Below are 27360 nucleotides of genomic sequence, written 5' to 3'. Positions count from 1 at the left end.
GATTAGCAAGGCGGTCTGCCTCTACGTTACCTTGTATCCCGCAATGTCCTGGGACCCAAGTAAAGACTGTTTCACTGTTTCTGAACTCGATAGCCATATGTATGGCCTGAATCCACGGATGTTTTGGACATTGCGATGTCAGGGCCTCTAAAGCGCTAGCCGAATCTGACACTATCAAAAGTGGTTTGGGTGTTGCACACTTTGCCGCTTGGAAAATAGCAGCGGCTTCGGCTGAGAAAATCGAACAGTTGCCTTTAAGCCTATAGCATTCTGTGAATTTGTCATTGTAGATGCCGATGCCAACTCTGGTTCCACTTTTTGAACCATCAGTATAAACTATTTCAAACTTTTTATACTTCGTGGCTATTCTTTCTGCGAACGCCGATTTGATCCTGGCCTGATTGCAACCTGCATTGAATCTATTTTTGAAAAAGTTGTCGACTTTGGGTAGGGGAGTCTGCCAGCTCCTAGATCCACACCAGTGAACCCCGCTCACCGGAGGGAGCTCAACGCCGGCCAAACTTTGTAGGATACGGTTGGCCTCACGAATTGTGAATGCCTCCGACCCATCATCTTTTGTTTTTTCAGCGAAACTGACAGCTTTGCAACCAATTTCTAAGGCTGTGAAATACTCCAAAGGAAGGACACCAGCTTCGACACAGGAAGACGTGGCTGGTGTTGACGGAAGGAGCCCCGAGATTACCCTTATCGCTCCATGGTATATTGGCCCCATTCTTTTCAGAAGTTCTTCCGACGCCATGCAAGTTAGCTCCAGACCATAGAAGATTTTACTGTTCAAGATGGCCTTTGCGACTCTAATGCGAGAACGTCTATCACTTCTAGTGCGGTTACGCGATATTGTTCTCAATAGGTTCACCCGTGTTTTGCAGCTAGCGTAAACATTATTAAAATGTTCTTTTAGGCTGAGAGTACGGTCTAGAGTAACTCCAAGTATTCTAAGTGTTTTCTTCGTGGGTATATTGACTTTATTGATGCTTATCGGTTTAGTTAGTGGGCGATGTTTATGACGGCATATATGCATACGGTAGCTTTTTTCAGCGGAGATATCGAATCCAACGGAAACTAGCCATCTTGTTACAGCATTGACTGCTGCTTGGAGTTTGCGATGAATAATTTTAGGTTTTTGACCGGCCACTACAATGACGATATCGTCAGCATATAAGAAAATGAACACGCCTTTTGGGAGGCACTCGAATACTCCATTTATAGCGATTAAAAACAGCGTAACTGCTATTACTGAGCCCTGAGGGACTCCAGTTTCTTCGCGAACTATTCGAGATCGTTGATTTCCTATTTGGACCTGAAAAGATCGTTTAGAAAGGTAATTCTTTATGAAAGACAGCATATGTCCAGTAACTCCCCAATCGGCCAGTTGTTGAAGAACTCTGGGTGTCCATGTCCTATTATACGCTTTTGCAAGATCCAGGGCAGCAATCTCGATATGCTCTCCGCAGTTTAGTGCCTCATCTAGTACATGTCCAAGGGTAGCAAAATAGGTTCCAGTGCCTTGACCCGGCCGAAACGCGTGTTGTCTTTGGTCTAGTTTGCTGTTTGCTTCTAGATATTGGATCAACCTTCTGTTAACCATTTTTTCCATAACTTTCGAAACACAACTTGTTAGGGCGATGGGACGAAAGTTTTTTGGGTCGCTAGAATTTCCCCCTGGTTTAGAGATAGGTATTACAAGGCTATGCTGCCAGCTCTCTGGTAATGTATCGGCATTCCATTCCTTGTTGATAAGTTGTAGTAGAGTACGCTTCCCAGAAGCTGGAAGATTTTTTAACATTGGGTAACCTATATCGTCAGATCCTGCCGATTTGCCTTTGCATTTTTTCAGAGCAAAATCCAACTCCTTTAGTGTAAAAGGTTGATTGAACTCTTGTCCCTGATCTGGAGGAATGTGAAATCTGTGAATTACGTTTTCTGGTGAAGGGTGTCGCTTTAGAAAAGCTTCTGGATAGGCACGTAAGGAGGACAGATCCGCAAAGTGGTCTGCTAGAGCATTAGCTATTGTAACTGGGTTTCGTGTGGTAACGGTTCCGATTTTGAGAGCCATTCCGTTGACTCTTCGTTTGCCCTGTATGGCATTGAATTTTCTCCATAGTTCAGCAGAAGACTGTTGGTCATTTATACTGTCAAGGAATCTTGACCACGACTGCTCTTTTGCATTTCTAATGGTTTGGCGGCAGGTATTACGTTTATCGTGGTAGAGCTGGTAGGCTTCTTCTCGTCTGGGATGTCCATGGGGTAGGCGCTTAGCCGCTCGAAGGGCTTTCCGTCTGGACTTGACCGCTGCCTTCGTATCCTGGTTCCACCAGTAAAGAGCTCGGCGGCCTGGTGTTGAGCTTGTTTTAGGGATGAAAGGTTTTGCAGATTCAGCGATCACGTTCGAGAAGTCCGATATCGAATCGATGGTTGATCGGTCTAAAGCAGTTTCGATACTGGTTTGGAATCCTGCCCAATCCGCTTGGGCAAAGAGCCAACGGGGACGCCTTGATGTTTCTGGTGGACTATCGTTGAGGTCTATAGTTATGGGAACGTGATCACTTCCAAGAGGATCCGTGCCTGCTTTCCATAGGAAATGGGGTACTAAATGCGCAGAAACTAATGATATATCAATTGCAGACTCAAGTTGACCTTTAGCAAATGTTGTCGATCCATCATTTAAGATGGTTAGTCCATTTTCATTGGCTAGTTCAGTCAGTGTCGACCCACGGTGATTATTCCTGGGGCTTCCCCAAGATTGATGGTGTCCATTGCAATCACCAAGAAGCATAATAGGACTCGGAAGTTTTTTTATTACTTCTGTCATTTGGTTGCGTAAATCCGGTATCTTTCCGTTTGGTATATAGAAAGAGGCTACTGAAACCGGAAACGGCCAAGACAAACGGACGGCAACGATGGGGAGATCGGTATCTAGTTGAATTACTGAGTGCGGAAGTTCCGCCGCAACTCCGAGTGCCGCTGAATGGTAGATATTTGTTCCGACTTTGGAAGTCCATTTGTATTTTTTACCTAGAGTATTATTCATTATTAAGGGGGTGACTTTATGTATTTCTTGGAGAGCTATTAGTGCGGGTTGTTCGTCCCGTACCAGCTGCTCAAGATCAGGAAGATTATTAATAAAACCATTTAGATTCCATTGCAAAGCAAAGGTGCTTTGTTTTTTTGACTTTGAGTCTAGTCTAATCCTTTCTGGGGACATCACAGATGTAGGTACTAGGGACCGAGGTGGCGGAGGTAAAAGTAGATTATATTTGTTAGTAGGGTTTATTACAGGCTCGTAAGGATAGTGAGGCTGTCCGTCACTCACTGCGGAATAAGGAAAAGAGTAACTTACATGATTGTTGATGGGCAAACTTGTTATAATATCCACATCAGGCGGGGTTGATACGATGGGTCCCGGGTTGGGGTCCAAAGATAACGGAGCGGTGTGTACTAGTTGCTGGCTGTCTATGGTTGGCTGTTTAACTTCGGCTGAACGAGGTTTCCGGTTAGATTTTCTGGTGAGGCCCGACGGACCTGGCACTATGACGGCAGTGTTTCCGTAGCGTGTTTTGTGAAGCAGATCGTACAGATTACAACTTGTTGTTTCCGGACCAAGTGGTGGGAAGTAGCTGGGAGTTTCGAGTGATGGTATTGAGGTGTTGGATCTGAATCGTGTAGGTTTATGATTTCTGGTTGGATATCTTTTCGGAGAGTTGTTATGGTCTTGCGTGGGTGTTAGCCTGTTGGATCTACAAGTTTGTTCAGTCGACTCCATGTTTTTGCAATCTTCGTTTGTTAAGTTAGGATCGAAGATGGTGAGGTTACCGATTACTGTACAGGTTGTCGAATGTTAATGTGGAGGACTGAACAACTGCATATGGTTTACTTTTTTGTACTCCTCCCGCGTGTCTTGCGACTACTTGGTTTTCTCTTGGCCTTTGGAGAGAGGGTTTGAGAGTCACTGCTATTGGAAGCTTTGGGGTGGTTTCGTTTTGTCGTACTTGTTGAACGGGTGTCCCCTGAAGCCGCCGTGTCTCCTGAGGCTCCAGAGCGAGCGGTACTCATACTTGCGTCGGATCCATCATCGTCATGTTCGATGTATTCTTCTTGTTTCTTTCGCCTACCCCTTCCATTTCTGGTGGGATTTGACTCATTTTGATTCTTTGTAGTGAACCATTCTGCGCATGGGTCCGTTACTATGGAGTCGGTTACTTCTTGTTCGGCAAGCAGGGTGTCAGTATAGCGATTTGGAGAGTTGGGAGTAGCTGGTGTCTCCGGTATGAAGACCACAGAGTTACTGTCTTGACATTCGAAGCTGGGTTTTCGTGCTCGGAGTTTTGCAATCTCTACATCTTTCGTTGCCAGGGCTTTCTCTAGTCTCAAAACCGTTGCTGAGAGTTCAGAAACTTTACGTACGAGTTCTTCAATGGTTCCGTGTTTTTGGACCGTGTCTATCCGGTCGCCGACATTGCGGTTTTGAAGACTTTTCTCCATTTCTGCGATACGTTGGTCCTTCAGTTTGGCGTCAGCTTGCAATTGTTTAACCGTAGCCACTAGATTTTCAACTTCTTTATCTTTGCTGGAAGTAACGACCCCTGCATAGGACTGATTGCTGTTGTTGATACCATGTCGGCTCTCAAACTCTCGTCGTGCTTGGGGATAAGATATTCCCATGTCCACTCGAATATGTTGGATTTCGACTTCTCTCAGATACGTGGGACATTTTCGGCTTGAGACTGCATGATCGTCCACCTGGCAAACCTTGCAAAATTGAGTGTTGGTGCACGATGGGCGGTCTTTCGGTGAGTCAGCTATAGCATTCGTCTCTTCTGGAGTTTCAATGGCGCGGGCAATCTTGTCTTCGGGATGAACCTTACTACATTTGCCACACACACGAAAAGGCTGTGGGCATCGCTTACCTGTATGGCCGTATTCCCAACACCGGTAACATAGCATAGGCGATGGATAGAAATTTCTAGTTTTGCAGCGAGACCAGCCGAAATCTATATGCGGTGGGATTACTGTGCCGGCTATGGTGAGAATTATGGTAGAAGTATTTTCCCAATTGCCTTCAGCAGTTTTCCTCTTAATCCGTCGAATGTCTTTCACGCCTTGGTTCGACAGTTGTGTTCGGAGATAGTCATCGGAGAGTCCGATCGAATCGTAGTTAGAAACAACACATTTAGACTGGTTCAGCTGCGGGTGTTCGGAGATTTGGATCGCTGTGCCGTCGTTCAACTGTGCCATTTTCAGAAGACGTTTGAATTGCACGTGGCTCCGTACTTTAAGGACATAAGAGAGCCCTTTGTTCTCTTTGTATGCTCCAGCGATTGGTCCTCCAATACATTTCTCGACGGATAGCCGCAGAAGAAACGGGTCGTTTGGTAGTGAACCGTTGACAGCTTGCATTCTTAGAATTTGGAGTGGTCCTGAGGTTCCATCGCGATCCATGAAGTCTGGCAATCGTCGTCCTGTATACTCACCGTTAAACAGGTTCGTCGGGCTTCCACCTCCGGACCCGCCTGGGTCCCCGAAATGAGGGGCAAACCCGTTCGCCAGCGCCATGCTGGCGAGACGGAAAAACACGTTGCTTGCAGCTATACACCTAGTTGTGTGGGTCTCAAACTTAACGAAAACCGAAAACTAGAGTTTATGAATATGTCCGACTAAAATCGAACGCGTACACCGAAGAAGAAATGCGGCAAAACCCGGCCAATAAAAATTTACACCTCTGAAATCACGTGTGTGGGCCCACGTTGGGATAAAAACGCTATGGCGGTTCAACAATGAGCTACGATCAAAGCGCGAACAAAGCACGTAGGCTAAAACAATAGGCTACTACGGAGCAAAAGCTAAGAGCTGAAACACGTCTGTACTGGACGAGAGTGTACTGTCAACTATGAATCGAATTGGTCCTAATCCTCAATAGTTGCCCGAGCAAAGGCGGATAACTAAGTAATATCACTTTGATAATAAACTATGTTATCGGTATTATCATCTTGTTATTTTTGTTATCATCTTTTCCAATTGATGATAATGACATGATAACAAATTTAGTTACCAATAATGTTGATCTACCACGATAACATAAAAATACTAAATAATAACAAAATATGTTATCAGTTTCAAACGCACATTTCAAATCTTTTCCAGAACTGAGGGTGGACCTCGAATCTAAAAATAGATTCCGCTTTCCATCTTCAATGCGACTGCAGTACGAAAGCGTAGCCTTCAACCACTCTCCCTCTCACTGAGTCCCGTTGGTATAGGGGCTATCGGCTGCGATCGATAATCACTCGATCAGGGTTCGAGACCCACTTCGCGCAATAGTTGAAAACATGGGTTATAGTTATAAGAAACTTTTTTCAACTGCTGGCCATGTCGATAAAGTAGATTTTTACTATTTTCGTCGATAAAATAGCTCGGAATGATAACTTAATGATAACAAAACCTGTTATCAATCAGCTGTATTTTTTCATGTTGATAACTAAATGTAATTTTGAATAAAATATTGTATAACACAATTAGTTATCAACTTGAACTCAATGATAACTTAACTTCTTATCATTTTGGTATTCGTGGAGTAAATTTGAGTTACCATTTTTGTTATGTTGGCTCTTAATTCAACCTAAATGATAACAAACTCAATTATCAAACGAATGATAACCAGGTAACAGAACTTGTTATCATTTTGTTATCCGCCTTTGCTCGGGTGTACCTTCTTTGGTATTGGACTAGAATAAGGTAACCCTTATAACAGCGGTCTAGAATTGTATCACCCACGAATTTTAAAATATACAGACCTAAAACAAAATTTTCCGATGAATCATCAATCTACCTCATCTCCCAAAAACGATTGCATCACATTCAGTCATCTTAATCCCAACCCTGACAGAGCTCTGAGCAATCGATTAATATTAAAGTTGCAAATTTATGCACTTGCTGGCTGGTGTCACCCTCTATTCGTCATGCTACTCATTCAACGACACTCCAGTCAGTCAGTGACTGACTAATCCAAGAAATCGAAAGCGCAATGTTCGATTCGAACGATACCTACGACTGACGATGTGTCGGTGAACTTGACTTCGATAATCGTACATCCACCCACCCACCTTCGTCATTTTGCCATTTCAATTCAAAACTAAACCGACTCGGCGATGCGATGGTGATGATCGCCTTATCAACACTCACTCCATCAGCTGCTAGTGGTGTGTGGTGGAGTGGAGAGCCGAAAACGAGCAGTGACACCGGATTGCGTCATCAACTCCTATCACCGTCGTCCAAGACGGTCGTTTTCGTCGTCGTTCGTTCCGTATCAAATCAACCTACATTCGAGCACTTCCACCACTCTGTGGACTCGTTCGTTCCTTGCTGATCTACCGAGTGTTCAAACGCTTATTTGAGGTTATGTTGATTTTTTTTCGTCGTCTCCCATCCCAGTTCAAAGCACGTCTGGTCTGCAACCCATCAGAGGAGCGCACAAATTTATTCAACCCCTCTCGGCGTTCGGTCGGCTCGTTTCTAGCTGTGGTGGCGCAAAAGTCTCGTGTTTCCTTCGTTTCGGTGTGTGTGTTCTTCGGAAGCCTGCTTCCATCATCATCATCGCATCGATTTTATTTTTGCGTTTTGCTTGTGAGTACGAGCCCCTTCGCTTTGCTTTTCTGGCGTTCGTTCGTTCGTTCAGGGGGGTTGCTTTCCGTCTACCTACTTTTGTACACATGTGTACGCGTGTATGTAGGGGTATTTTGTTAGTCGAGCAGTGAACGTTGTCGATTTTCGTTTTAGAGCTGAGAAATCGCCGGATTCGGCTGTAGAATCTGTATGGCTGTAACAGAAAGTGATTTCAACTGAGCAGAGTGGCGCAGTGGAAGCGTGCTGGGCCCATAACCCAGAGGTCCGTAGATCGAAACTACGCTCTGCTAACTCGATTTTTTTATGACGTCGGATGAAGTGTATTGCTCTGAAAATTTAAGGTACACCGGGGCAAGTTGAAACGGATGGGGCAAGATGAAACAGCAAATGATGATAAACAGTTTAATCGCATTACGCATAGTTGTTGATTCAAACAATCTTTTAACGAAGGATAAATTACCAAATTGTATTGAAATCTGTTTCAAAACTTCGTGTTTCATCTTGCCTCACCCGTTTCAACTTGCCCCGGTGTACCCTAATTGAATGACTGACTTGAAGGTTGAAGGTGAAGGTGAAGGTGAGAGTGGTTTTATTCATTCGTGTCGTTATGTTCCACAGATGTGTAAATCATTTAAAAATTTAGAATATCTCTGTTTGAAAAAATTTTCAATTCGATTGATAAGGGATTTATGATGCTAGTGTGTACTCAAAGTCAAATGTTTGAGCAAAAATAAATCAGTGTTCAAACATTTGGATTGATTCGATCCAATTTTCTAGTGTCAAAAAAGATGTGTTCATTCCTTGTCAAATATTTGACACCGTGTCTCAAATAAATAAATCTTCTGAAAATCTTAATTAAGAGATTAGGTACCATTCATTTTTTCTCCTTCGCTAAGTATCAGTTTGTAAAACTGATGCGTAAAATAAATCAGCGCCCAACGTGGGGCTCGAACCCACGACCCTGAGATTAAGAGTCTCATGCTCTACCGACTGAGCTAGCCGGGCTTGTGCATCGTGGTGAATAGTGTTAAATACTTGTTTTTTCTTTACTAATTTGCTTGAATTCTTCATTACACTAACAAAGCTAGCCATGAAAATGTTTGACACCTCTCAGGTAATTCTTCATTACACCAACAAAGCTAGCCATGAAAAAAAGCAAAGCCGAACAACATTTAACAGATCACAACCACGATCTTTTTGCCTGTCTAGGGCTAGTAGTCATCATCAAACTACTAGTACCTAGCCGTTCAAACCCAGGACGTTAGGCAAAGGGGTCGTCGTTGTGATTGTGTTGTTCAATTATGGCCCTCTGTTAATTTTCAACTTCTATTCAATTTCTCTCGTCGCACACTTGCGATTCTATCCACCGTTTCTTTCATTACTTTCGTTACTCCCTCCTTCTTTGAGTAGTATTACGTTCACCGAGAAAAGCCAATAAAATTCAATTATCATATAGCCATGAAAATGTTTGACAGAATACGGATCATATATTCTACTTTATCGATCGTGTTGCCGTCCTTTTCTTGTTCATATTGCATCTGTCAAAATGACCTGTGAATTGTCAGTCATTCTGAGGTTAGGTTCGTTGGTGTAATAAAGAATTCTTTATTCTTCATTACACCAGCAAAGCTAGCCATGAAAATGTTTGACACTTCTCAGGTTATTTTGACAGACCACACACATGTACGAAAAAGACGGATCATAGATTCTACTTTATCGACATTGTTGCCGTCCTTTTCATGCTCATGTTAAAGTAGAATACATGATCCGTCTTTTTTATGCATGTGTGTAGTCTGTCAAAATGACCTCAGAAGTGTCAAACATTTTCTTGGCTAGCTTTGTTGGTGTAATGAAGAATTCTTTATTACAGCAACGAACCTAACCTCAAAATGACTGACAATTCTCAGATCATTTTGACAGATTTAACATGAGTATGAAAATGAAGGCAACAATATCGATAAAGTAGAATATACGATCCGTCTTTTTCGAGAAGGTGTGTGGTCTGTCAAAATGACCTGAGAAGTGTCAAACATTTTCATGGCTAGCTTTGTTAGTGTAATGAAGAATTTTGACACATCACACACATGCACGAAAAAGACAGACCATATGTTCTACTTTATCGACCTTATTGCCATCATTTTCATTCTCATGTAACATATGTCAAAATGACCTGAGAATTGTCAGTCATGGCATGACTGATAATTACGGATAGAGATTCGCACAGAAAATGGTAGAATTGAAAAATGTCATGACATGTTTGTGGGTGACATTTTCTCTCACTGATCCACCACCAACCAATCCAGGTACCGTACCAGTCGATTTTGATTTTAGATACTCTATTCACATCATTACAACTACCTATAAAATATTTTCGCCCCCGGGTGGACTCGAACCACCAACCTTTCGGTTAACAGCCGAACGCGCTAACCGATTGCGCCACGAAGGCGATGCGAACCATTGCCAATTTTTCCCTTGGACTTTATCAACACTGATTCTTCATTAGGGCCTAACTGACATTTTCGATTTCTCTTCATCGATCCTCTCTTTGTGTTGTCACGGAAAGTGTGTTAAGTTTTCCAAAGATTTTTTGGTTGAAATGCGAAAACGACGACTACATCTTGCTCTAGAAACAAAAGGAATAATGATTTTGTTTGTTTTGATCAATTTATTAGCATAAAAAAAGCGAGTCGACGAAGAGAAACCGATCAAGTCAGTTAGGCCCTTTAGAAAAATCATTGTCTTTATGTGGAACGCATTTTTTATAACACCACCAAACCTAACGTTCGAAATGTTTGATAGTTCTCTGGTCATTTAAAATTTGGAAGTTAGGTTTCGTGGTGTCATGAAGAATTATGTATAAAATACGCAATATGCGATTATATTTTCAGTCCTACAAGTTGCAGTCGTGGCCGAGCGGTTAAGGCGTCTGACTAGAAATCAGATTCCCTCTGGGAGCGTAGGTTCGAATCCTACCGACTGCGGTCCTTGTTTTGTGAGAAAATGGAATTCTTTTGAGGTTGTTTCTGTAACTTTTTACACAACAAGTTTCTTCGTAAATTTCTTCAGAGGTTTCAATTTCTACTAACTCTCCGCGTTTCTGTTTGATTTCCTCTCAAGTCGTTTCTCTCTTTCTGCACAGCAAATAATTTTGTAATTTCCAGGCGCGTAATTTCTGGCGATGTATCCATTTTTTAACGTAATTTCATTTGGTTACATCGTTTTCCAACATTTATCACACTCACCATGTAAACCCTGTTTGGCAATGGAAAGTATCAACAACCCCATTTCAGCACATACCTAGAAGCAGTATCATATTTATCACCTACCTTCTAACTCGGTGAAATAGCCGAGAGGTAAGGGATATGCCTCGCAATCAACGGATCTGTGTACGAATCCATGCCAATATTTTACTTATATATGATTCATCTATCGTTCCGATTCTAGCGATTGCTAGACCCTCTGTCAAGCTGCGGCGGCTAATTAGCTGCGTGGAAGAGATGTAATCTGTACATCACTTTTACGACGCGACTGATGTGCAGCGGAAATGATGTGATATTACAAGATTTTTTTTGCTGTGTGAGATTATTTCTAAGATACCTTCAAGCATGTTTCTAAGATTGCTCTGGGCTTGCTAAATAATCTAGTAAGTCATTTTATTTCCTTGAAATTCCTCAAGGATATTTCTGGAACTCGTCCAGATAGTGTCTTGGCATTTCTTCAGTTTTTCTTGTTTTTTCTGGAACATTCACACTAGTTTCTCTTGAAACACTTCCAAGAGTTTCTTCAGAAAATCTATCACGAGTTCCTCGAACTCCAACAGTTACTTCTTCTTCTAATTTACCAAGTTTTGATTTCATCAGGAGTTCCTTTTGGCATTCATCAAAGAGTTCCCTCTAGCGTTCTTCTAGAAAATCCTTCTGGCATTCTCTTTCAGGAATCACTTCAGGCATAGTTCCTTCCTAGATTTTTTGTGAAAATCCGTCAGGAGTTTCTACACAGCAAAAAAAAATCTTGTAATATCACATCATTTCCGCTGCACATCAGTCGCGTCGTAAAAGTGATGTACAGATTACATCTCTTCCACGCAGCTAATTAGCCGCCGCAGCTTGACAGAGGGTCTAGCAATCGCTAGAATCGGAACGATAGATGAATCATATATAAGTAAAATATTGGCATGGATTCGTACACAGATCCGTTGATTGCGAGGCATATCCCTTACCTCTCGGCTATTTCACCGAGTTAGAAGGTAGGTGATAAATATGATACTGCTTCTAGGTATGTGCTGAAATGGGGTTGTTGATACTTTCCATTGCCAAACAGGGTTTACATGGTGAGTGTGATAAATGTTGGAAAACGATGTAACCAAATGAAATTACGTTAAAAAATGGATACATCGCCAGAAATTACGCGCCTGGAAATTACAAAATTATTTGCTGTGCACACAATGCATACGTTTGCGTGTGCGTGACAGTAGTTTGACACATTTCCCATGGGAAAACTGTCAAAAAAACGCAAACCTCGACGGAACGGACGCTATGTGCTCCAGGCTTAACACTTAGGAAAACCACACTCTTAAAAAAATAGGAATTTACACGTGACGTAAACCAGAGGTTCCCAAACTTTTTGTTATCGCGGCGCCCTTTGACATTTCCAAAAATGTCGCGGCGCACCATAGTTTTGAACAAAGTTTTTTAAATTTTGGGCAACTTTCACTTTACAGTGTGCAAGAAAAAATCGTGAAACACTTCTCTAATATCATGTTTTCAGAATTCAATATTTGGAAAACCAACTATTTTTTAAATTAAAGAAACTCAGATGTAAACAAGCTGCTGAATTTCAACAATTTAGCCTAAAGCGTTTGCAATAATTAAAGAGTTCTTATTGCATGAAAATGGCTACACAGAACTTAAATAAAGCTTCAACTTTTTGCGGAAATTGCAAAGCAACACTTTCATTTATTTTGGAAAATTTCGGCAATCTGGAACACATGAAGAGATTGTAAAGACCTGCCAGGTGGGCTTTGATTGAACTTATTTTCATAAATTTCAACTTAACCCTTTGGGCCTGGATTAGCCATATATAACCCCATTGATGAAACCGAGCATAACAAACTTATTCGAGTTCAGCGAGGTTGCGGCAGTACTGATGAAACAGTTCGGTTCAAAAAGGTCAAAGCTAGATCTTTACACTACCAGATCGGCAAACCTGCATGCCGCTAAGCTGTTCCGAAGACCTTGTACTTATTCTGAAAAGGACGTAATTAATGTTCTTGATATTAAAAACTTTGGACAAGTTGTAGTAAAATCAAAAGCTAAGCTAAGGGATTCCAAAAACAATTTCAAAAAACTTGAAATTTTAAAATGTTATTTCAATTGATATGTTTAAAAAGGATATAAGAAATCCTATGGAACAATCAAAGATTCAGGAAAGATTTAAAAAATATGAGCGACACTAGTTTTACTAATAAAAAAAAGTTGTTCCGCAATACAAATAACGAGTTTGTTTTTTTTTGTTTCGTCACAAAAGCCAAAATCTTGCGGCGCACCTGGGAGAGGTTCGCGGCGCACCAGGGCGCCGCGGCGCACAGTTTGGGAAGCACTGACGTAAACCATCAACGCACGTAAACATTTCATGACTGAATGGAAAATATGACTTAATTTTACATCCATCATGTAAGTTCGAGTTGGTTGCACAAGATGTCAACAAACCTATCTGACCAGATATGTAGAAACAGTAATACAATTATCATTTGTCTCACAACTCGGTGATACAGCCGAGAGGTATAGTACGTGCCTCTCAATCAGCGAACCAGCGTTCGAATCCTTTTCATTATTTTAACTTACATATGTTTAATCTCTCGCTTCGGCTCTAGCGATTACTAGCTCGATTTTATTTGTGCACGCAGAACTCGATGTACACAGCGCAACGAGTAACTTTCACGCAGCGACCGAAAAGACAAAAGAATTTTCACGCAGATTTGTGTAACACCGGATCAACACAAAAAATGTGCTGATCCGGTGTTACACAAATCTGCGTGAAAATTCTTTTGTCTTTTTGCTCGCTGCGTGAAAGTTACTCGTGCGCTGTGTTGTTTCATTTAAGGGTGTGATAGAAGACGTAAATTTGTGTCAAACGGGCCGCTCCTTTTATGTGCATCCAAGTGAACATAAATTTACATGATTTTTTCTAAGAGTGTACAATGGTTGTCGAAATACGCATATCTGTCAAACGATAAGCAATAAGCATAGGAGGGTGGACTTAAAAGGTAGAAAACTGATTCCACTTATTCGAAGAGAATATTCTGCTTAGAGGGTTCGAAAAGTCAGTAGGAGCACGATGAAATATTCCTCCCGGCCTGGGAGTAATCCTAGCGAAAACCTCTGAAAGAAATCTTCTGGAGATATGCCGGTAGAAACCGGCAGAGGATTTTGGATAAATTCTAGAAGATATTCTTGGAAACCTATGAGAAACTCATAGAAAAGCTCTGAAAAACCACTGAAATAAATTCTGGCGAGCTTCTCAAGGATGTAATTTTGAAAATAAATTTCGAGAACATTTTTCGAATGAATCCTAGGAAGACCTCCTGCAGAGATCCCGAGAGAAACTCTGGGTGACATCCCAAACCAATTACTGTGAAGAATGGTGAGTAGTAATATTGGGCTTCTACAGCTATCTTATGGTGTAATCCCGGGACAAACTCTATTAGAAGGCCTACAAGGAACTCTAAAAGAGCAACCCCGGGAAAACTCATGGGTAACTCCTGAAAAATCACTCGTAGAACTCATGGCAAAAATATCGAGCGGCAATCTGATAAAAATCTCGGAGAACCGATAAGAAAAACTCGAAGAAGAGTTCAAAAAGATATCCATAGACAAATTACAGGAGGAAATATGGAAAGAATTTAGCTATGAATGCTGCAGGATGAATCTCCAGTGAATTTCCAGAAAGAATCCCTACCGGAGGTCCTGATGAAGGGAAGAACCCCAGCACAAATACCTGAATGAATCCCAAGAACTATCCATGGCAAAATCTCAAGGGGAGCATCCATTAAGTACGTCACGCTAAAATAGGGAATTCTTGACCCCCCTCCCACCCACGTACGGATTTTTCCTATTCTTAATACATTGCTTGTCACACTTTCACAAACCCCCCCTCCCCCTAGGACAGTGACGTACTTAATGGATGACCCCAGAGGAGCATTTAAGAAAATCCTGAAAAAATACTTAGAGAATCCCAGGAGGAATCATTGTAAGAATATCGGAGGAATTCCCTGCAAGAATCTTGTGAGATCTCGCCGAAACAAATCCTTGTAGAATCAATGAAGAAATCCCTAAATAAATATCAGGAGGAATTACCGAAAGAATGGTAGAAGGAATGCCTAAAATAATCTAAAAAAAAAGTCCCTGAAGAAATCTCGATAAGAGTTCTCGAAGAACCCTTGAGAGAATCTCGGGGGGAATCCCTATAAAAAAAAAACTAAGAATAGCCAAAGAAAAAAACCCGTGTGGAGTCAGAAACACCTTAAAAATCTCGGCAGAAATAGCCTATGATGAATCCTAGAGGAATTTCTGGTGACCATTTCTGGTGCAGTCTCGGGAAAAATCCATGCAAGAGTTCTGGAAAGAATGCCGGAAGAAATCCCCAAAGACTCCCGGGAGGAATCAATGAAGGAATCCCGGGAGGAATCCGTGATTAGATGCCGGAAGAATTATCTGAGATAATCTCTGGGAGTTGCAGGAGGAATCACCAGAGGATTCTAATAGGAATCCCTACTGGAGCACTGGAGGTCCAGGCGATTATCTAGAGACGGAAATACTGAAGAAATTCCTGAAAGAATACTGAAAGTATCCCAGCACAAATCTCTGAATGTATCTTGAGAACAATCCCTGGAAGAATCTCAGGAGGAGTATCTAAGAGAATCCTAGAACAAAAAAATACTTAAAGAATCCTGAAAGGATTCGCAGGAAAAACCTAGGAAGGAATTCCAAGAGGAATCGTTGTAAGAATCTCGGAAATATTCCCTGAAAGAATGTCGGAAGAACTCACTGGAACAAATCCGTGTAAAATCAATGAAGGAATCTCTGAAGAAATCCCTAAACAAATATCGAGGGGAACTCCTGAAGGAAGATGGAAGAACACCTAAAAGAAACTCGAGGGGACCCCGTATACAAAAAACTGAGAATAGTCAATGGAAGAATCCGGTGAGGTCTCAACGAAGGAATCCTCTTATGAATTTCTGTAAAAATTTCTGAATAAATCGATGAAATGAATCCGGGAGAAATACCTTGGAAAATATCAGGAGAAAACTCAGAAAGAATCTTGGAGGAATTCCTGGTGATCAGCTCATAATATGTATTATGTAGTCTCGGAATACATGAAAAAAATGCCGGAAAAAGTTCCGGGAGTAATCCATTAAGAAATTCAGGGAGAAATCAATGAAGGAATGTCAGACAGAATCTCGGGAGAAATCTTATAATGAATCCCAAGAATAATTCTTGAAAGAATCCATAAATGCCTCTTGAAAGGAATCCTTAAAACAAATCTGGTAAAAATGAGACGAATTCTGAAAAAAAATTCAAAAGGAAGTCTGGAAGAAATCTCTAACGGAATCCTGGGCGAAATATCTAAAGATATCCCGGAAGAAAACTTCGAAAAATTCCTTCAGGTATCCCTGAAGGTATCTCGAGAATAATACGTGAAGGAACTTGGATGGAATCACAGGTGGAATTCCGTGAGGGGTCAATGACTGAGTCCCAGAGAAAATCAACGAAAAAATCTTAGTATACCGGAACAAATCTCTGAATGACTCCCGAGAAGAATCCCTGAGTGAACTTCCACAGGAATCTCTGAAGGAAACCTGAGAGAAATCATAGAAGAAATCCCGGTAGGAATCTCTGAAGGAGGCTCAGAAAAAATACTTATATGAAGTAACACAGGAATAATCCTGGAGCAATCCCTGATGTAGTTTCGGGAATAATCCGCAAAAAATCAGTAAATGAATCCAGGGAAGAATCCCTGATGGAATGCCGAAAATATCTCCGAAGAAATATCGGGAGGAATCAATGAAAGAATCTCGGGATAAATTCCTAACGGAAGTTTAGAACAAAATCCTGAAGAATTCCCTGAACCTCCCAAGCAATCGCAGGATAAATTCCTGAAAGAAACCCGGGAACGATGAATGGAAGAACTCCAGACAGAATCCCGATAGGAATCCCAGGGGAAATCGTTGAAAGAATCCCGGGAGAATGCCGGAAGAAATCCCTGAAAAATCCCGGGAAGAATCTCTGATGGAAATCCAGAAGACATTCTTCCCTATAGAAATCCCTCGAGAAATCAGTGAAATAAAACAAGGTGGAGTGCTTGAGAGTACCCTGGAATAAATCCTGGGATAAATACCTGAAGAAGCCATGGGAGAAATCTCTGGAAGAATTTTGGAGGAATATCTGAAAGAATTCCAGGAGGAATTCTTAGAAGAATACTCGAATGGATTCCAGGACAAAACTCGAGAGGAAGATCTGAAGTAATTCCAGGAAAAAATATTGGACGATTCTATACTTGATCCTGTGGAGGAATTACAAGCTGGAAAACTGGTAGGAATACTAGAAGAAATCCATGGAGAATTATAGGAAGGAATGGCTCAATATAAATCCCTGCCTTTTGTGTAGGTAGACCGTGATGACCGTGAAATAGATCGAAGAGTACCTGTACAATTGATTCTTTCAATTTTCGACGTTTTAGTCTTTCGCCGTTTTGACACCCAACCAGCATCGGGGACAAAACGTCGAATGCCAAAAAGTGAAAGGACGAAACTTCGAAAAGTAAAGGAAAGAGGTTCCTTCAAATGAATAAAGAACTCACTGTTTGCTTGGATTAGTCGTTTTTGTCGTTTTGTCCTTTCGACATTTTGTTCCTTTTGACATTTTGGCATTCCACGTTTAGCGACCATTAGCGATGATGAAACGTCGAAAGACAAAACGTCGAATGCCAAAAGATCGAATGCCAAACAATCGAAAGGACAAAGCGTCGAAAAGTGAAAGAATGGAATTCCTTCAAAAGAATAAAGAATACATTACACTAGTCGACAAAATTGAAACTTTTTTCACGCACTTTGACCATTTGTTCCATTTCTAGTGGAATTTGGCCCGCTGATTTCGAATCTGACTTCAAAATTCCTGTAACACGTACAGTTTTTGAGAAAAATAGGATTTTATTCACAAAATTTTATATTTCATTTCATAGAAAATAAAATATTGGTATTTTAATTTTAAATTTTGCATCTGCTTATTATAACTAATATTTATATTCAATAGATTTTGATCCACTAATTCTTAATCTGACCTAAGAATTTCAGTAACACGTATTTTTTTTGAGAAAATACGGTTTTATTCACAAAATTTTATATTTTCTATTTTCAATTTTGTTTTTTTTTTATCTGCTCATCTTAAGCAATATTGATATTTATTAGATTTTCATATACTGACTCGGAATCAGACCTAAGAATTTCAGTAACACGTATTTTTTTTTTGAGAAAAATAGGGTTTTATTCACAAAATTTCATATTTTCATACAAAACTAAATCATGTCTTTATAATTTTGAATTTTTCATCTGCTCATCATAACCAATAGTTATACTTAATAAATTTTGATCCACTGATTCAGAATCTAACCTAAGAATTTCAATAACACGTTAAATTTTCAGAAAATAAGGATTTATTCACCATATTTCATATGTTCATGGAAAATAAAATATTGTCTTTATAATTATATTTTATTTCATCTGCTGATCATAACAAATTTTCATTTTCAATAGATTTTGATCCACTGATTCAGAATCTGAACAAAGAATTTCAGTAACTCGTGATTTTTTTGAGAAAATAGGGTTTTATTCACAAAATTTCATATTTTCATAGAAAATAAACTATTGTCTTTATAATTTTCATTTTTTTATCTGCTCATCTTAAGCAATATTAATATTTATTAGATTTTTTATATACTGACTTAGAATCTTACCTAAGACTTTCTGTAACACGTAAAATTGTTGAGAAAAATAGGGTTTCATTCATATTTTCATAGAAAATAAACTATTGTCATTACAATTTTTTTATCTGCCAATCATAACCAATATTTATATTCAATTGATTTTTATCCAGTGGTTTAAAATCTAACCGGAGAATTTTAGTAACACGTAACTTTTTTGAGAAAAATGTTTTTTTTTCACAGATTTCACATTTTAATAGAAATAAACTATTGTTTTTATTATTTTAATTTTTTTCATCTGCTCTTCTTAAACAATATTTATATATATTAGATTTTTATATACTGACTCGGAATTCGACCTAAGAATTTCTGTAACACGTAAAGTTTTTGAGAAAAATAGGGTTTTATTCAAAAAATTTCATAATTTTGAATTTTTCATCTGCTCATCATAACCAATAGTTATATTCAATAGATTTTGATCCACTGATTCAGAATCTGACCTAAGAAGTAACACGTAAAATTTTTGAGAAAATAGGGTTTCATGCATCATGGAAAATAAAATATTGTCTTTATAATTTTATTTTATTTTATCTGCTGATCATAACCAATATTTATTTTCAATAAATTTTGTTCCACTGATTCAGAATCTGAACAAAGAATTTCAGTAACACGTGATTTTTTTTGAGAAAATAGGGGTTTATTCACCATATTTCAAAAAAACTATTGTCATCATAATTTTATTTCTTGTATCTGCCAATCATAACTAATATTTTTATTCAGTTGATTTTGATCCACTGATTCAAAATCTAACCTAAGAATTTCAGTAACTCGTGAAATTTTTGAGAAAAATGTAGTTTTTCCACAAAATTTCATATTTTTGAAGAAAGTTAACTATTGCCATTATAGTTTAATTGTTTTAATCTGCTCTTCTTAACCAATCTTATATTTATTAGATTTTCATATACTGGTGCGAAATCTGACCTAAGAATTTCTGTAACACGTAATTTTTTTGAGAAAAATAGGGTTTTATTCACAAAATTTAATATTTTCATTCAAGACAAAATCTTGTCTTTATAATTTTGAATTTTTCATCTGCTCATCATAACCAATAGTTTTATTCGATAGATTTCGATTCACTGATATAGAATCTGACCTAAGAATTTCAGTAATACGTAAATTTTTTGAAATATGGTTTTATTCATCATATTTCATATTTTCCATGGCAAATAAAATATTGTCTTTTTAATTTTATTTCATTTTATCTGCTGTTCGTAACCAATATTTATTTTCAATATATTTTATTCCTCTGATTCAGAATCTGAACAAAAAATTTCAGTAACACGTGAAATTTTTGAAAAAAAATGGAGTTTTATTCATGAAATTCATATTTTCGTTGGAAATAAACTATTGTCTTTATAATTTTATTTTTTTTATCTGCTCATCTTAATCAATATTTATATTTAATAGATTGTCATCCACCGATTCGGAAACTAACCTTAGAACTTCTGTAACACGTGAAATTTTGTGAAATAAAATAATGAATTTATAATTTAAAATTTTATATCTACTCATCATAACTAATATCTATATTCAAAAGATGCACTGATTCAAAATCTGACCTAAGAATTTCAGTAACACGTACAGGTTTTGAGAGCAATGGGGTTTTATTTACAAAATTTCATATTTAAAAAAAAATAAAATATGGTCTTTATAATTTTATTTTTTTTATCTACTCATCTTCACCAATATTTATACTTAATAGATTTTGGTCCACTGATTCGGAAACTGACCTAAGAATTTCTGTAACATTTAAATTTTTTGAGAAAAATAGGGTTTTATTATCAAAATTCAGTATTTTCATAGAAAAAATATTACTTTTGTTTTATTTTATGGTCCTCTCATCAAAACAAATATTTGTATGTAATAAATTTCAATCTGCTTATTCGAAATCTAACCTCAGAGTTTTTGTACCAGGTTCAGTTTTTTGTATGAGAACCCACTTTTTATTTGTATGGCGCGAAAGATTTCTCAAACTCCCCTCCTTCCACAAACCCCTACGTCATTAATGGACAGCTTTTTACTAGATCGTAATAGATTGTATTTAATGTATCCACTTATTCCTTATTCTTACCTTAGAATTGGTGTAACATATTCATTTTTGTTTTTCAAGTTGGGTTTTATCAACAAAATTTCACATTCTCATGAAAATAATTTTTTTTCATAAATTCATTTTTTTCATGTAAAAAATGTGTTTCACCTGTTTTTTTCACAATAAACTGTACGTTTTACAGAGTTTCTGAGCAATAAATCTAAATCAGCTTATCAAATAATATTTTATATGATTTTTTGTTTCTATGAGCAGTAGATTTAAAAACATAAAGACAATATTTTATTTTCAATGACCATATGTGATGATGTAAATATAATTCTATTTTTCTCAAAATCTGTACGTGCTACAGAAATTATACGGTATGATAAGAATTCAGCGAATTGTCCTTATGTATTTGCACAATCAGGTTTTTTTTCACGCCGGGGATACGTACCGCGCTAATTCGTGAACTCAGTCCAAAAACTGTACGTGTTACACAAAATCTCAGGTCAGATTCCGAATCAGTGGATCAAAATCGTTTGAATATAAATATTGGTAATGGTTAGTAGATAAAAAAATGATATTAACAACACAGTATTTTATTTTTATGAAAATATAAAATTTTGCGAATTAAACCCCATTTTTCTCAAAAATTGAACGTGTTACAAACACTTTTAGGTTAGTTTCCGAATCAGTAAATAAAAATGTATTGAATATAAATATTGTTTAAGATTAGCAGATAAAAATTGTAAAGACAATAGTTTATTTTCTATGAAATTTTATAAGTAAAATTGTACGTGTTACACAAATTCTTAAGTCACATTCTGAATCAGTTAAAGATTTTATTTTAAATCCATTTAAAGTAATTATTGTTTATGATGAGCAGAGAAAAATTTAAATTATAAAGATAATATTTCATTTTTTTTAAGAAAAAAATAAATTTTGTGGATAAAACCCTATTTCACTCAAAAACTGTATGCGTTTCAGAATTCTGAAGTCAGATTCCGAATCAGTATACGAGAATCTATTGAATATGAATATTGGTTAAGATGAGCAGATAAAAAAAATAAAACTATAAAGACAATATTTTATTTTCTATGGAAATATAAAATTTTGTGAATAAAAATCCCTTTTTCTCAAAAATTTCACGTGTTACAGTAATTCCTAGGTCAGATTACGAATTAGTTGATTAAAATCTATTTAATAAAAAATATTGGTTAAGATAAGTAGATAAAAACTTCAAATTTTAAAAGACAATAATTTTATTTTCTCTGAAAATATGAAATTTTGTGAATAAAACCCAATTTTTCTCAAAAACTGTGCGTGTTACTGAAATTCTAAGGTCAGATTCTAAATCAGTGGATCAAAATCTATCGAATATAAATATTGGTTGAGATGAGCAGATAAAAAAATAATAATATAAAGACAATAGTTTATTTTTTATAAAAATATGAAATTTTGTGAAAAAAAAAAATATTTTTCTCAAAAACTGTACGTGTTACAGCGATTCCGAAGTCAGATTCGGAATCAGCGGGCCAAAATGCATCAGAAATGGAACAAGTGGTCAAAGTGCGTGATCCACTGTCGACCAGTGTAATATGTGAAAGACCTCGGATGAAATTCCGGGTGGAATCTCTAAAGGAATCCCATGAGGAATCAACAGCTGAGTCCCAGAGGAAACCAATGAAGGAATTTCAGAAGGTATTTTGGAAGAAATCTTTCTTTTGGAAATCTTTGGAGAAAACCAACGAAAAATCCTGGAGGAATCCCTGATGCAGTGTCGGGAATAATCCGTAAAAGAATCCCGGAAGGAATCTCGAAAAAAAGCCTATATGAAGCTAAGGAGGAATCCCTGATGGAATGCTCAAAATATTCCCGACGGAATACCGGGAGGCTGCAAAGAAAGAATCTCAGGAGAGATTCACAGCGGAATGCTGGAAAAAAATCCTGGAAGAATCTCTAAATTCCTTAAGGAGTTTAGAGATTCTTCCAGGAATTTTTTCAGGAGTTTAGAGATTCTTCCAGGAATTTTTTCGCAGGATAAATTCCTGAAAGAAACCCGGCAACAACCAATGAAAGAATTTCAGAAAAATCCCGAAAGGAATCCAGAAAAATGCAGGAAGAAAACCCTGATAACTCCCGCAAGAAATCAATGAAAGAATCCCAGGACGAATCTCTGATGGAATTCCAGATGAAATTTGTTTAAAGAATTCCCTAATGGAATCCCGTGAGAAATCAATGAAAGAAAATCAGGTAGAGTCCTTGAGAGAACCTCGGAGTAACTCCCGGGAGAAATACCTGAAGAAACCCTGGGAAGAATCCCTCAAAGAATTCTGGGGAAACCGCTGAAAGATACTGGGAGGAATTCCTGGAGAAATTCTTAGAAGCATACTCGAATGGATTCCAGGATGAATATCGGAGTGTAATGTCGGAAGAAATTCCAATAAAACTATGGGACGAATGCATTCTGGATTCTGTGGAGGAATTACAAGCTGAAACCTGGGAGGAACCCTAGGAGATATCCATGGAGAATTATAGGAAGGAATGGCTCAATATAGATTAAACCATTAAACCCTGCGGGAAACCTTCTGTGTAAATAGACCGTGATGACCGTGGAATAGCTTTTATTATGTGCGGTAAATTGTCGCTATAGGACAAATTGCAAAAAAAAATATATATTGTACGTTACATTGGGGGTAAATGTACGTTTATCGAAGCACGAAAATCGATAGGGTAGTGAACCACTTGGGCAGCGGCCGGTATTTTGGGCACTCTTCGCTATAACTCAGTCAATTCCAAACCAATTGACTTGAAATTTTGTAGACCGCTAAATACTGTACGTATCTCATCGCGATCCAAAAATTGTGTCAATTGGTTCAGAATTGGCTGAGTTATTACAGAAAAGTGTCCAAAATAGGACCCCTGTCGAGATGGTTCCACTGCCCTATACCTTTTTTTGTGAAAACTTATGTTTCACATAACGTACACCTCGATATAACGAACAAAAAGACTTTACGACGTTTTGTCCTTTCGATGTTTTGGCATACGACCTTTTGGCATTCGACGTTTTAGCATTCGACATTTTGTCTTTCGGTGTTTTGATCCTAAGCCATCGAAGAGTACACTTGATTTTTTCGCTTTTCGACGTGCCTTTTCTTTTGACGTTTTGTTCCTTTCGACGTTTTAGGCATTCGACGTTTTGATACCCAACCATTAACGGTGACAAAACGTCGAAAATCAAAACGTCATATGTCAAAAGGTGGAATGCCAAAAGGTCGAATGCTAAAAAATCGAAAGGACAAAACGTCAAAAAGTGAAAGAATGAGGTTCCCTTAAAAAAATAAAGAATTTTTGAATTCTTTATTACACCAAAGAACCTAACCTCAAAATGACTGTTAATGCTCAGGTCATTTTGACAAGTGTAACACGAGCATGAAAAGGACGACAACAAGTCGATTAGTATTTATGTCTGCTTCGTACATGTGTGTGATCTGTCAAAATGACCTGGGAATTGTCAATCATTTTGAGGTTAGGTTTGGTGGTGTAATAAAGAATTACTCATTTTCAACGCTTTGTTCCTTTCGACCTATTAGCATTTAACGTTTTGTCTTTTGACGTTTTGTTTGTCTGTAGATTAAGACAGTACATCAATTTCAAAATCTAAAAGTAGAGCTTGTCGATGCTTCAGCTGCGTTAGCTCGCGTCAAAGCTCATCATCCGAATGTGAATTGAATCACCTTTTTCCCGCTCATCGGCGTTTCCCACTTGAATACCAATTTCACCACTCTCGCACTTCGATTACGGGGGTGTACGTACGCGAACGCCCAAGCAACGGACGAAGAACATTCCAATCCAGCTAGCAAGCAACCCCGCCAGCAGTTGTACAGAGTGAACGAAATAATTCCTAATTGGCCACACAATTTCTATTTTTAACCGCCACGGAGACGACGACGATCACGATGATGAGCAATTTGAATTTTCTCCCCGTTTTCATCGTAATTGAGTAACTTGAGCTGCCAAAGCTTCCGGATTCGAATCTCGGTGTGCGAATTCATGCTTATTTCGGAGGGATATGACAAATCAAAATAGATGCACAATTTGAATGTGATATTGGCGGGGTTTGACTTTGGTAACTTTCATTGTATCAGTAGTATCAGCTGGAATGGCAAGATCGATTTCTTCCTATTGATGGGAAAGGCATAACGACACACTCGATGGTCAGAGTGCTAAAAAATCGTGTAGCTGATGTGATAATCGAAATTATTTTTTTGTCATTCTCTTTTCGTTTCATTCATTGTCGTCTGATAATTTGGTCATTCATTTTTCTGTCATCGTTTACTTGCATATTGATAACCGTGATAGTGACACAAACCAGTGACAATGTTAAGTGTTGTAGGATTTTCAAAATTTGTGTTATTTTCCCAATGGACATGAAAAGTTCACTATCTGCAAGAATGCAAGAAACAAAGGGCGACTCGAAATCGACGAAAACTTTCGGCAAGTTCGCCTCCGTTTCGGATTATTATTTATTGTCCAATAAATTATAAATAAACAATGACATAAGTACAACTGTGCAAGGACGTCGAACAAAAGGAAACATCCTTATGGTCGCAGCTCAGAGTCCGGACGAACATGATAGACCCCTCTCTTTCTATAGTCTGAGAAAGTCTGAGACAAAACCACCGTTGTTCAGTAAATAAATTATACCCAAGGAAGAGTGGTCGGAAGAAATGCGCGCTCCCTGGAGGAGGAAACTGCGCGACTAATTGGAGGGTTTGCCGAAAAGCCATAATATTGGTTGATATCTTGTTTTTTTTTCTGTTTTCGTTGTTCCAATTTCTGATTCGAAGAAAAATTGGGTTTGGGGCCGAACAATGCGAACCTCGCCGTTGGTTGGTTGGAAGGATTAGTCCCCGTACGTGACATTAATGCTTACGCTTACGGCTGGCCGGCGGTGGTAATTGTTCGAAGGACCCTTCGTTCATCTCTAAGTTTGCGAACGCGATTGCGTCAATGGCATCTAATTATGGGTTTCGTAACATCTTTCGAGAAAAAGCGAAGAGCGGAAGACTCATTAAAGCTATAGGCTTGAGGTTAGACTGAATGAAGAAATCATGGAAAGAGAACTTTTACTTTCTTCCCATTCATTGACTCACTTTGCCATCGGTCTGGGAGCGATTCACGTGCACGCAAAATCATAAATATTATGGATCGCTCAATGGAACAACACAATGCTGGTTGATCGCATCCACCCTTACCGAAGCGGAGCGGAACAGGCGGGTATTGTGTTTTTGCTTCGCCATACAACCGCCAATCAGTTCAGTTTTAACCATCTTAGCACACATGATGCGTGCGAAACCAAAGCTCCCCTCTGTTGTAATCATATGGGACTTACTTGTTACGTAGGTAAAGGGTGATACGGTCAAAATTTGGTCAAACAATTTTTTTCATAACTTTAGACTGCGTACACCAAAACAGCTGAATTTTGGACCAGTAATGCTACATTATAGGGGAAATTACCTATTCTCGGCCGTTTTGTTCTCTTCGTCTTGAAGGGTTTTTTGAAACCTATTGAACTCAGAGTTGGCCTTAAATCCTTCCCAACCAATGTGAATTATATGGCCAAGTTTCAGGCAATTTGGCTGACAAAAACCCCCCATGACGAAGAGAACAAACCTGCCGATAATACCCAATGTCACCCTATGTAGCTTATACCATAAAATTTTCATCAAAATCGATTGAGTATTGGTTGATATATAGACAAAACCATCGACCTACCTTTTTAAAATTTTGTACAAAGGCGCTCCATAGTAAATTTTCGGAAATTTAAGGTCAATAAAGCACAATTTTGATTATAGAACTACCAATACTGCTCCGATTTTTATCAAAATTTTACAGTATAGTACTATTATGAAAATACGTTCTTAGTAAAATTTTGAGCCATTTTGTATGAATACTTTCAAAGTTGTAGCAGTTTGAATATGAAAAAAACTGACCGGGTGCCACTTAAGCAAATATAACTTTGTAACGGCTGGATCAAATTGAATGAAATTTTTACACAACATTTTGATATGCATACTACACATACAGAAAAATTTTCATTGAAATCGGTTAAGTATCTCTGGCTCTATAAATAAAACAGTAAAAATGTACGAATCCTCTTTGCACAAAATTTTAAAATTGCGGATCTCAGGGTTCAACAATATCTCCGCAAATACTAGACCGATTTTGATGAAAATTTTATAGTACATACAAGCTACATATAATGTACCATTACTGATCCAAAAATCAGCTGTTGTGGTGTACGCAATCTAAAGTTATGAAAAAAATTGTGTGACCAAAATTTGACTTGTCTCGACAAAATTTGACAAAATTTGACCACCTAAACAAATATAACTTTGTAACGGCTGAATCAAATTGAATGAAATTTTTACATAACATTTTGATATGTATACTTTACACACAGAAAAATTTTCATTGAAATTGGTTCAGTATTTCTGGCTCTATAAAAAAAAGAGTAAAAATGTGTTCTTATTTTTTAATCCACTTTGTACAAAATTTTAAAATTGCAGTTTTTAGGATTCACAATATCTCCGCAAATACTAGACCGATTTTGATGAAAATTTTATGGTATAAGCTACATATAATGTACC

At 38.2% G+C, this 27360-nt stretch overlaps 1 protein-coding gene and 4 non-coding genes across 5 annotated transcripts in view; 3 read left to right on the top strand and 2 right to left on the bottom strand.

Moving 5' to 3' along the window:
- LOC109421249 (centaurin-gamma-1A) overlaps positions 1-27360 on the top strand; it is a 560936-nt gene that overhangs the window by 356677 nt on the left and 176899 nt on the right. The gene's annotated exons all lie outside the window — the stretch shown is intronic.
- On the top strand, positions 7860-7931 carry Trnam-cau (transfer RNA methionine (anticodon CAU)). Its single transcript has one exon. It is a non-coding gene; the product is annotated as a tRNA-Met (tRNA).
- On the bottom strand, positions 8574-8646 carry Trnak-cuu (transfer RNA lysine (anticodon CUU)). The gene has a single exon. It is a non-coding gene; the product is annotated as a tRNA-Lys (tRNA).
- Positions 10014-10087, bottom strand: Trnan-guu (transfer RNA asparagine (anticodon GUU)). Its single transcript has one exon. It is a non-coding gene; the product is annotated as a tRNA-Asn (tRNA).
- Positions 10541-10622, top strand: Trnas-aga (transfer RNA serine (anticodon AGA)). The gene has a single exon. It is a non-coding gene; the product is annotated as a tRNA-Ser (tRNA).

This window comes from Aedes albopictus, chromosome 2, assembly GCF_035046485.1.
Source record: "Aedes albopictus strain Foshan chromosome 2, AalbF5, whole genome shotgun sequence".
NCBI lineage: Eukaryota > Metazoa > Arthropoda > Insecta > Diptera > Culicidae > Aedes > Aedes albopictus.
This window is presented reverse-complemented; position numbering and strand designations above follow the sequence as displayed.